The 13414-nt window shown below is 34.9% G+C and overlaps 1 protein-coding gene across 5 annotated transcripts in view; it reads right to left on the bottom strand.

The window, feature by feature from the left end:
* Positions 1–13414, bottom strand: part of LOC110466145 (signal-induced proliferation-associated 1-like protein 2) — a 73140-nt gene that overhangs the window by 59444 nt on the left and 282 nt on the right. The window contains exon 1 of one of the 5 annotated variants that reach the window (XM_021522485.1): positions 9986–10006. The exons of 3 other annotated variants lie outside the window; for them this stretch is intronic. The gene's annotated coding sequence lies outside the window, so the exon portion shown is untranslated. Of the gene's footprint in view, positions 1–2619; positions 2771–9985; positions 10007–13414 lie in introns of those variants that run through there. One more of the 5 variants, XM_021522482.1, reaches the window with a different exon arrangement.

The raw sequence follows: 13414 nt of genomic DNA, 5'->3' as shown, positions 1-13414 counted from the left end.
GTCATTATTAGAAGACAAGAAAGTAACACTGAAATAATGAAACAATCTGATAAGGTTTAGAAATGATTTGGGTATTAATTAATACACAACTTGTGAAAAATATAATTGACTTGATGTAAAAACAATAACTGGAATCCCGCTTAATACTCATAGATGCATTTTTTTTTTTATATATATAGCTAATCTAATCCAGATGATAAAAATACATACAGAAGAAAAACAACTCCCAGATGTCTCTGAATCTAGTTACACATGTACTTCTATAAATATACCACGTTTAAATGATGCCGAGCATTAGCTCCATCTATCGGCTACTTCAGGTTTTTTCATCATCATCATCAGCATCTTCGGCCAGTATTTTACATAAACACAGAACCATATTGCACTTCCGTATCTTTCTTCGTGTAAACCGGTACAGGTAAACAGTGTTTGTTCCGGAGACCAATGACGCACATGTTTTTTGAAACAAATGATATGCTGGCAAGAATTTGGAAAATGTTATCTATTAAAACACATGAAACACCAAAACTCCTGTATCCAGTTATATATATATAGCTCATTCAGCTTAGGACCTATTATACTGAACGTAAAATTTTAATGAGTAATAATTTTTATGATCAACACTGAACATAAAATATTTAGGTCCTGGAAATCAAACTTAAAAAAATACTCGCATTTTCGTATGCGTTTTTTTCTTCTTTTCAAAACCTGAATTTGAAAATTATGACAATGACATCATTACCTTAGCCGAGTTCAATGTTAACGTAACATATGATCCAGGGTCAGTCCTTCAAACACTGATTCATTATTATCTCAGCAACAACTTAACGGCAAATCTTTTACCATGCATAGTTTCAAAATATTGAAATTCAAAGTTAAACCTGAAAATATCGGGATCTAAAATGATGTTCCATAGACAATGAAAACAGAAACAAAATCTTTTTTGAAAACAAAATCTTTTTTGAAAACAAAATCTTTTTTCAAAACAAAACATTTTTTAAATGTGTGTTAATGGTCAATTAAGTTATTAAGAGTTATACATGTTCTTCGCCATGGTGGAAATTGCATGGCTGTCGAAAATATTTCCAGCATAAATTGTTTCAGTGCCTTTGGGGGGGTGCGACGAATCACCGAAACGGACCGAAGCGGAACCGAAACGGACCGAATCGGACCGAATCGGACCGAAACGGAACCGAAACGGACCGAAACTAAACCGAAACGGAGTCGAAATGGAAACCATAAGCTATTTTAAGGGAATTCAATACAGTTTAGATTGTGTGTGAACAAAACGGACCCCGATCGGAACCGCAAAGGAAGTGTTAATGGTTTTTTTTTGGTAAATCTTTATTTGTCGTGTATATATTGTGTATATTATATAAGCCAAATACATACAATAATGGCATGTATCTATGTTATATAAATACAAGCACATGACTAGATACCCAATTATAAGAAAGGCAATTATATTGAATGGAGTGACGAGACATCACTTGTCTTGAAACGTTACGTTAAATTCCCTCTTTTTTTTATTTTTTCTCCGTTGAAGTTCTTGGCTCATTTTGATTATATTTCGATCAGGGTCCGTTTTGTTCACACACAATCTAAACTGTATTGAATTCCCTTAAAATAGCTTATGGTTTCCATTTCGACTCCGTTTCGGTTTAGTTTCGGTCCATTTCGGTTCCGTTTCGGTCCGATTCGGTCCGTTTCGGTTCCGTTTCGGTCCGATTCGGTCCGTTTCGGTGATTCGTCGCACCGCCTTTGGGGACTGAGAGACCAGCTGGGTGGACTAGAGTTTCAGGATCACTTGTCTGTCTGAACATTGAACTATGTACTGAAGTGTAGGAAATGCCAGGTATTTCATTTGCCTTTGAAGGTGCTCTGAACCCTTGAACCCTCTGGCCTCAAACTCAGATGTCAAAGCTCCTTCCTTACCAGAAGGGATTTTAACTGAACGTATATACCCTCTAAATTAGATGTCAAAGCTCCTTACCAGAAGTGGTATTTACTCTCTACCTCCAAATGATTTAATGCTTGAAATTCGTATACATTTATATATGTCTGCCAATATAGTAGTGACATTTGTTCAAATCTTTTTTAAATAATTACCAATTTCTCTAAAATCCTGATGAAATTCAAAAATTGGGCTGTAGCATCCATAAAACTAAAGAAAGAAATCCGATTTAGAAAAAAAGATTTTTTTATATAAACAGTTTTTGAGATAGCACCATATTTGAGATTCCTGTATCTGTTATCAGTAAAGCTCAACTATATTAGCAAAGAATGTAGATAAAACACTTACCTGGCTACACAACAAGCTGACAAATGAGGGTCAATGATATTGGGTGTTTTTCACAACAGGTGTGACATTTGTAAAACATACGTAGCCTATGTAAACGTACGCCTGGCACCCATACAAGTTCTACGATACAACAGAAATATTACAGTTGGTCCAGGGTACATATATAAAACATGTGGTTCAATACTACAAACATGTGTACAAAATATATTAAACATGATTCATCAATATCTCTGTGGGTTTACAAAGGAGTTAAAAGTTGTGGATAGAAGATATACTTTACGGAGTAAAAGTAATGTATTACCACCAGTTAATCTTACCTTTAAAGTACAACATATCCTTCCCTTATCCTGGATAATTAGAATACCCAAACAGTAATCCTTGGACAATGGTCATTCATCACAGAGATAGGTCCCAACAGCAAGAGGTCAGAGATTTTATGAAGTTTTACTGATTTAGCTAGAGTACACACCTCGGAATACACAGTAGATATGGACGGGTTCACTGGGCACTGGGGGTGGTATTGCAATCAATGTAGTGTTGAGGGGTCATCTCAAAACATATTTATAAGGAAAACTTTGGGAGAAACTGTTGTTGATTAGATAAAGAAACACCATTAAATACTATTGAAGACTGATTATGTGAATTCTCAACTAAATCAACGTAGACTTCTAAAATGTTTAAAATAACAGAAATTTCCCAAATCAAGTTTGTTTAAAGCTTGTATTCTCATTACATTTACAAAGCCATGTCACATGAAAACAATTCATATAAAAGAATAAAAGTTCCTTATTCTAAACCAGGGAAGAGTTAAGATTTTTACAATTATTTGAAATTATGTATATTCCACCACTCAAGGCTAATGTGTCTTATGTCAGAGCTTCTTATATTTTTTACTTACTCTAAATAGGATACTGTACACTCTTGAAATATGAAACTGTAAACTCTTGAAATATGAAACTGTATTTTCTTGAAATTTGAAATTGTACACTCTTGAAATATGAAACTGTATTTTCTTGAAATTTGAAATTGTACACTCTTGAAATATGAAACTGTTTTTTCTTGAAATTTGAAATTGTGCACTCTTGAAATAAGAAACTGCATACATGTTTGAAATATGAAATGTACATGTATGCACTCTTGAAATATGAATTGTACACTCTTGAAATATGAATTATACACTTGAAATATGAATTATACACTCTTGAAATATGAATTGTACACTCTTGAAATATGAATTATACACTTGAAATATAAATTGTACACTCTTGAAATATGAATCGTACACTCTTGAAATATGAAACTGAAAACCCTTGCATGAAAATGGTTTAACTTCCGTATATATATACCAGTGGGCGAGTCTGAATGAAATCATCTCTAGTCATCTCCGCTAAAAACAGCAAGTCATCTTCACAGCTAATTTATTTATACATTATTGTTTCAAATTTAACATATAATATACAACATACATACCTATATGTTATTTTTTTCATTCTGCTCTAAATACTCAAACATTTCTCCAATATTCCTAATATATACACATACCTTCACGATCTATATATAGATCTAAGGAGTGTTGAGGACAGTGTGTGTGTATTAATTATCTCACAAACACAACCTGTGTAAACAATACAAAGGATTTGTACCTGGCTTTTTGTAACTCCTAGAGTCATTGATTTTTCTTGTCGAGTCGAGTAGGTAGACTGCAGTACATACCACGACTTGACACTTGGCCATGTACGTAGGTTATATACACATCCTATGTAGATGGACCTTGTAGTAAGTAGCTATAGGCAAGGCTTTATACCTGGACACCATCCGATGCAATTTACATGTACATGTAATTAGGCCACTTAAGGTTATTGGTAAATGCCTATGATATACAGGGAATGTTACCATCCACATAATTGTCACAAATCAATTTATTCGGCTTTTCATGCCCATCGCCTAATCTGTCAACAAGATCCAGTCATCTTGAATTTCAAAACAGCAAACCTATTATTTGAAATTCCTTTATACCTGAAAACTTCACAAAAAAATATTTAATATTTTATGTAGATGATATGGTTTTCAGGAGTATAGGTGTGTAATACTTGAAATATTTCGCTTGTAACCGTCTCGGGTGAAGGCTGATCAACTTTGTTTAAATGAATTATTTTAAAAGAATCTTTTACTAAGATCTCCTTAAAGTTTAGATCAAAAACATCTAATTAGGGATAATTAGCAATACAATGTAGACTTTGAACAATGTAGACACCAAAAATAAAATAAAACTTGAGGCATGTTGACATCAACAATGCGTACACCTATTACAATATACACTCTGATCGTAATGTTGACATCAACAATGCGGACACCTATAACAATATACACTCCGATCGTAATGTTGACAACAACAATGCGGACACCTATAACAATATACACTCCAATCGTAATGCTGACATCAACAACGGGACACCTATAACAATATACCCTCCGATCGTAATGTTGACATCAACAATGCGGACCCCTATAACAATATCCACTCCGATCGTAATGTTGACAGCAACAAAGCGGACACCTATAACAATATACACTCCGATCATAATGTTGACAGCAACAATGCAGTCACCTATAACAATATACACTCCGATAGTAATGTTGATAGCAACAATGCGGACACCTATAACAATATCCACTCCGATCGTAATGTTGACAGCACCACCGGGACACCTATACCAATATACACTCCGATCGTAATGTTGACAACAACAATGCGGACACCTATAACAGTATACACTCCGATCGTAATGTTGACAGCAAAAACGGGACACCTATAACAATATACACTCTGATCGTAATGTTGACAGCAACAATGCGGACACCTGTAACTATATACACTCCGATCGTAATGTTGTCAGCAACAACGGGACACCTATAACAATATACACTCCGATCATAATGTTGACAGCAACAATGCAGTCACCTATAACAATATACACTCCGATAGTAATGTTGATAGCAACAATGCGGACACCTATAACAATATACCCTCCGATCGTAATGTTGACAGCAACAACGCGGACACCTATAACAATATACCCTCCGATCGTAATGTTGACATCAACAATGCGGACCCCTATAACAATATCCACTCCGATCGTAATGTTGACAGCAACAACTAAGATCTCCTTAAAGTTTAGATCAAAAACATCTAATTAGGGATAATTAGCAATACAATGTAGACTTTGAACAATGTAGACACCAAAAATAAAATAAAACTTGAGGCATGTTGACATCAACAATGCGTACACCTATCACAATATACACTCTGATCGTAATGTTGACATCAACAATGCGGACCCCTATAACAATATCCACTCCGATCGTAATGTTGACAGCACCACCGGGACACCTATACCAATATACACTCCGATCGTAATGTTGACATCATCAATGCGGACACCTATAACAATATACACTCCGATCATAATGTTGACTTCAACAACGGGACACCTATAACAATATACACTCCGATCATAATGTTGACATCAACAACGGGACCCCTATAACAATATACACTCTGATCGTAATGTTGACAGCAACAGTGCGGACACCTATAACAATATACACTCCGATAGTAATGTTGACAGCAAAAATGCGGACACCTATAACAATATACACTCGGATCGTAATGTTGACAGCAACAATGCGGACTCCTATAACAATATACACTCCGATCGTAATGCTGACAGCAACAACGCGGACACCTATAACAATATACCCTCCGATCGTAATGTTGACAGCAACAAAGCGGACACCTATAACAATATACGCTCCGATCGTAATGTTGACAGCAACAACGCGGACACCTATAACAATATACACTCCGATCATAATGTTGACAGCAACAATGCAGTCACCTATAACAATTTACACTCCGATAGTAATGTTGACAGCAACAATGCGGTCACCTATAACAATATACACTCCGATCGTAAGGTTGACAGCAACAATGCGGACACCTCTAACAATATACACTCCGATCGTAATGTTGACAGCAACAATGCAGTCACCTATAACAATATACACTCCGATAGTAATGTTGACAGCAACAATGCGGACACCTATAACAATATACACTCTGATCGTAATGTTGACAGCAACAAAGCGGACACCTATAACAATATCCACTCCGATAGTAATGTTGACAGCAACAATGCGGACACCTATAACAGTATACACTCCGATCGTAATGTTGATAGCAACAATGCTGTCACCTATAACAATATACACTCCGATCGTAATGTTGACAACAACAATTTCGGCACTCTTGCTTCCCAAGCACTATTACATACAACCTTATCATATGTTTTACATAATTCTGATGATTCCTGTTGCATCATGTGGGAAATTGTTTTGTAATGTTTATAAGTCTGAATTAACAAGGTTCCATAATATTGTATAAATCATGCGGAAAAGATGTATTAAATATTGTCAACCTCGCCCAACTTATAAATCTGATACAACAGAATAAAAATATTTTAAAATCCCTCAAAGGATATATTACATAGCATGATATATATATGAATACAGTGACTGGTAATCACTTAAATATTCAAGTCAGCTAAGTGTACTTGTTCATCCTCGAATTGTCATTCTCAATTACTAAATGTACTTTTTAAAACTTTATTAACTAAAATATTATTTTCAAAGGAAAAAGATTATGTTATTACTTATGTGCTTCGCTGATCAAAGTGCCTAGCTTTATAGACTTCAGAAAAACTCTGGTGCAATATTTAACGAAAATAGGAAAGAGAGATAACAATTATGTACAATTTCAAATTTTATGGCGCCATTTCCTGCATGGTTTGACATGAATACCTACACTCTCCACCATCTTCTTACATTGTCTTTACCTGTCTTACTTACAAGTACAATTAGGTTTTTCTGTAGAAATGATAGGGATGAGAATGCTGTTTATCGATCATCTCCCATAATTAACTCTTAACATTCATCCCTGAAAACACATTTGAACTCTTCCAATTTAAAGGTTGGAATAGTTCATAATGAAATTTCAGGGTGATGAGTTAAGTTAGGCGAGCTAACACACATGGTCACCTTTCCACATCCTCACTATCAGCTATATACTGTAACATTATGCAGAAGTTCACTTTTTTGTTGTCTTGTACAAATAAACATCTGTTACATCATTTACACACCACGACTGTTTTACACAATTCACATTGTGCTATCTTCATCACCAGGGATTTCCCTAAACTTCTGAAGGATAATGTACATATGTTCTGCCAAAAGCAATTTATTCGCAGTATTAAATACAGCAGACTCAAAACAACTGTAAATTTCAATTGCTTAAAACAGCTAGGCTAAATGGATAAAACCGGCAGTTTTGTTCAATTTTAATTATCCAAACAATATTGTCCATACTGATAGTCCCAATAGCACTCCTGTCTCCGAACATAGTTTACCTCAATCCAAGCAAACATTAGGACCAATCCACATAAGTTCTTTTTCCATAACACTTTAAATAGCTCTAGTGCTTCTCTGCGTCTGTCATTTCATCATTGTTCACAAGCCTATACTATTGTCCTCATACATGTGTGTGCCGGGGCAACTAATTGAGCCAAGAAAGTATATTATACAAAGTGTACGAAAAAATCTATCTTAACATGTATAATGATGAGATCTCACAGGATATAATTGGTATATCAAACAGCTGATCACTTCCTGTGACTGGATTAATTGGACTGACCTGGGCAATGTGTAGTGAAATACATAGTATATATATATTGTCATCGGGACATTCAGTGACTTATATGATTAGGTCAATAACTGTAACACTTGATTGGACAATAAACTCCACATCACCTACGTTAACATGTTATAGGACAACAATAATATAACCTCATAATTTACAAAGCAAACGGTTACCTGGAAGTACAATTACATTATAAATTAAGGCCATAAAGCTAAGTGTTCGATTAGAAATTAATGCAAATTTATAGACCATGTTTTATATCTTTCATCTGTACATTGTACTACTTTTGTCAATTAGCTCTACAGGTATATACACATATTGCCTTGTACTTTTACCATATAGAAAAATCACCAGAAGGGTTTTTCTGCCAAATGTTTTCAACAGCTTGTTTCTACAAGAACTGGAAAAGAAGATACTTTTTTCATTTTTGGAAAAGGGGAAGCAGTCTGTATTTGACTGTAAAATAAAACAAAAGAAATCAATGCATAGACAGAATCTTCAAGTGAAAATGTTTTATAAGATTTATCTCGGTTCAAGGTGACATTTCCAATAAAAAAGAAATACACTGAATTGTCCTGACTTTGTCGTTATTCTGGTCACACACAAAAACAAACAACATAAACAAATGTCTTGCCAAATTGCTCCCTGTGAGAAGATAACCCTACAACCCTGGAGCATGTACAGGTAAGAGAAACCTGATGAAACTTATCGGTTTCGTGTAACAGGGATTGTGCATTTTCTCTACCAGATCCTAGATCATATTCTAGACAATGTCTTCTCTACATGCAATACCTATCCTGCATTTGCTTCATCCTCTTCAGTGTTGACCTCCCCCTCCCATCCCAACTGACACGCAGCCTATTGACACACCAGAATTACTCGAGGACCATCCGACTAATGCTGTTACCACAGGTAATATCAATGAAACTTGATTGGGCCCACCAATATCTATCTCGTTCATCTGATCCGTTTCGATTTTCTGATTGATTTGTAAGGAAGGTGCACGATTTGTTGTGCTTTGCCTGACAGAACACAGCATATTCCCAAGATATTCTAGATCTGCAGCCAGATCTTACAGAGAAAAATGCTAATTAAAGGCGTAATTTTTTGTTATGTCACCAACATCTTTTTTCTGTCTACTACAATAAAACACGATACTTTTGCAGTGTATTTCAGCCCCTCTGAGTAAACTTGTAAATTATATTAAGCGATGCAGTATAAAAATGTTTCAGACATTCATTATTGTTATCCTTATACCAAACAGGCAAAAAAGGATATTTTATATAATTTGTAAATTCACAGATAACCATGAAATGCAAAATTTTAACGACAGGCTTAAACCGAGTCTAACCCTTTTACCACTGTAAACCATAATGGACTCATCTAAATCAATGCATGGGAGAGTCTACTAAAGTTACATGGGGGTGAAAGGGTGAAGTAACAATATGGCTAAAGTAAACACCATTCCAGAATTTAACATATTACTATTTGTTTAGTTTGTTGGCATTATTTTTAATGGTTGTTGCACTACGATATATCCATCTAAATATGTCACTTACCATTTCATTTCCAACTGACATATACTCATAAATTTATCACTGCATTGGATCTATCATCATTTAATTCACAGCTATCATTTGTAACCGCACAATTGTTACCACAACCATTTCAGATTTTTTCTTTCTTTTCTAAATTTATAGTGTTATCCAATTCTAGTTAGCTTACCTGCTTTGCATATTTTGTATGTTAATTGATAACGAATAAAACCTTTCTATGTATGAAGTTAACGAGCTAGTTTACACATACTTCCTGTTTACCTCTGCAGCTTGTCTTTCCCCTGGCTGGATTGTGGTTTTGACAGCCAATAAAATACACTGTCACTATGTATAATGTGTATATATATATGTGTACCTGTTTCAACTATTTACCTTTTGTGTCCAATTATCAGATGTCAACTTAGTTGCAAAAAGATTCAACCATTATTCTAAGCTTCAGCTTGATGTCTCTAGCTATATATACCTGGATTGCTATTTCAACACTTTAGGGTGTGTGTATAGTACACACAGGTATACACACAGTTAGGTCAGTCAAGGTCCCATATCATCTGTCAGGGAATTCTTAAGATTTTCTGTACAGGTAAGGTACACTGTGTATACTGCAGGTTAATGTGTAGGTATACAGACATAAATATTCACCAGGTAGAATCCAGTTCATATAGCAGTGTCAAGAATGCTTGGTATGCTATCTGTATAATTAGCAATTAGATGGCTGTGATAATTTAACCCTGGACAGGTATATATTAATGCAGTAAAGGGTTTATATATATATATCTATCACAATAGATATCCTTTCATAATTCTGTCAACTTCGCTTTCTTATGTTGAAAGGACAAAGATTTACTACAGTGTTGTTTTTATTCCAGAGAATGTCATAAATTAAATTCAAATAAAGTTGACAATTCATGTGCAATACAAATGAAATAATGACGAGAATTAAGAAAACAATTTTTGTATCAAAAGGAGAAATTATTCAAAATGGAAATCTCTAGATAATGTAAAAAGAAAAAAACTGCAATAAGAGAAAGAAATGATAAAGGGGGAGTGTGACATGTTTTACGAATTAATTAGCTTATGGCTCCTTTCACAAACAGTAAAAAAAATCAAATTACATGGTACACTCAAATTATACATTTGTCAGACAGTTAATAATAATGATTATGACTGAATAGGTGGTATGTCTAACAACATGTTTAAAATACCTAAGGTTTTCACTGGAATGACATAATTACTTGTTGCTATTTATAGGTATACGCAATAAAGTAAAAAGTTCCAAGTTAAAAAAGGAAGCTTACTCACTGGTGACAAGTGATGTATATAAAACATGATTCATTAATACAAAGATTGTTTATAGTTTGATACATCTTCCCCTTGCTGTACATTTAATGGTATTTTTTTATGGTTTAACCCCTCCCCTTCATGTCTAATGGTGAATTGGTTTGACTTGATCTGTCCATTTCTTTGTTCGACAGTGGTCCTGGTGACTGGACTGTCTTAGCTTTCAAATAAATTGAAACCGAGCAACAAGTCAGGAAATAATATAAGCTGAGGTTGACCATGGGTCATTTACTGACCCACTATGACCATCAAGTACAGCACATTGCAGCTGATCCAAAGATGTAGGGCCATATAATGTGAAACAGGAAGAGGTTTAAATTACCATGACCTTGACCACCAAATACAGAGCTATAGCCATATGGCCACCTCAATTTTAATGTATGCAACCATAATGGTCAAGCTCAGACTAAAACATTCCAGAGATTTTTCATGTCCAGATTGCTCAGGTGGTCAATGCATCAGATGTATGACTTTAACTCATTTACCCCTGAAGACACATTTTAACTCTTCCAATTCAAAGGTTTGAATAGTTCATTATGAAATTTCAGGGGTGAATGAGTTAAAACATTCAAGTCAATTTCCAGACATAAACTGAAGAAACCACAATAGAATTGGGTTTGGCTAAGGAAATAAAAGCCAGGAAAACAGTATAACCAGGGGGAAGCCATTTCTTCACACACATGGCCCGAGTGATAGACAATGTGATAGACAGAGATGGGTGGGGAGACTATACCACTTCAGGAAATAGGAAAGTTGAGTATGATGGATAGCAATTTTATCATTATCATGATAAATCAATTTATAATTCTAGCCCTTGTAGATTTTTATACTCCGGAAGTACCGACAATAAACTTTGGCAACCATTTCCTTCTGACTTAAAGACTATACACTGAGAATTGGAAACAATTAATCATACAACACGAAGTAAACATTGAAAAATAAACACGAGAGAAATTCAAGTGTTACTACATCATTGTTTTTCACTGAAAATATGACATCTCAGATATTCTTTAATTATTTCTTTCACCACTGTAGACCATAATGGACTCATCCAGATCAATGCATGGTAGAGTCACCTAAAGTTACATAGAGGTGAAAGGGTAAACTCTTAATTGGGCATTCACAGCATATTTTTATTTATCTTAGATTAATATATTAAGCTTATTGTCTGCATTCATGATATCACCATTCTTCTCACTAGGTATAGATGAGAGCACATATCTTGATTCTTCCCCTTTCCTTTTAGGTTTGGACAAGCGAAAGACTGATGAATTCTGAAACTCTTTGGATACATGGATCTAAACTTACTTCTGACCTGAATGAAGAAGGAAAGATATTAAACAGAACAATAGGAGCCTGGAGGGGGGAAAAACAGCAATTCTGCTTGGGCATCACATTCGGTCATACAATAATATGTCGAAGAGTAAAAAAGGTCAAGTCTTGAACCAGCACTTGTGCATAACTGATGAAGTCAATGTCATCTGTCCAAGACCAACAACTTACAGTTGCTTTTATCTCCACTTTTTGCATAGTCTTTTTTTTTAAATCCTTGATATCTGCACCTGTCATCCATTGTTTTAACATTTTTTTTATTCAACCCTTCCTTTCAGTTTCAAAGTTTAATATTAACTGGTTGCAGACATCTAAGAAATTGGTTGTTCCGGTACTGATATGTTACAGTGCTTGTATAAAGACGAACTTCCCTAAAGTTGTTTGGTCTACGTAAGTTTTTCAGCACTTGCACTAACAAAATTTTGTTCCATTTTTTTTTGTATTATATCAGTATTGCTTCAGCATTTTTGTCTTTACAAAAAAAGTAACAAAACATCCTATTCTAAGGACCCAAAACATCTATAGTTCATTTTATAATATTGCAATGAAGTTAAGTTTTTGTTAATAGGATTTTAAAATCATTTGCATAAAGGATCGTTCAACAGTTTACCTTCATTTTGTGGTATTCTTTAGGTCAAGATGACCCCATTTAATTGAAAATTTATAAAATTCAATAGTAAAATCAACCTACCTGTTCTAACACTATAATGTCTGATATAGATTTTTGTAGTCAGAGGTTAACCAAATAGACGTGACAGCAGATACCCGTACAGATAGGTACTGTCCTGACGGCCTGTCTTACGAGGGACACACATAACATTGTGCGACAGTCATTCAACCTGAACTAGCTTGCAGGTCCGTCCATGGCTTGAGGCCACACGAACTGACCGCTCTTGCCGCGTCAACGTGTAAACTAAGAATCAAAGGTTCAAATTTTAACTTCCTATTTATCAAGACGGAGGAATTCTTGGCATAAAAATACATCAGGATTGTTGTCATTTGAAAGAACATTTGGTGAAGTTTGCTACAGCAGCACGATCGGTTCAACAACAACGGAATGATTTTGATGTCTGACTCGACAAGCACCTTGCATAGGTCGCTTGTAAAGTCTCCGCTTGATTCCGATGAATA

The sequence above is a fragment of the Mizuhopecten yessoensis genome, unplaced genomic scaffold (assembly GCF_002113885.1).
Source record: "Mizuhopecten yessoensis strain PY_sf001 unplaced genomic scaffold, ASM211388v2 scaffold11119, whole genome shotgun sequence".
NCBI classification, from domain to species: domain Eukaryota; kingdom Metazoa; phylum Mollusca; class Bivalvia; order Pectinida; family Pectinidae; genus Mizuhopecten; species Mizuhopecten yessoensis.
Note: the sequence above shows the minus strand (reverse complement) of the source record. Positions and strands in the feature narration are given on the sequence as shown.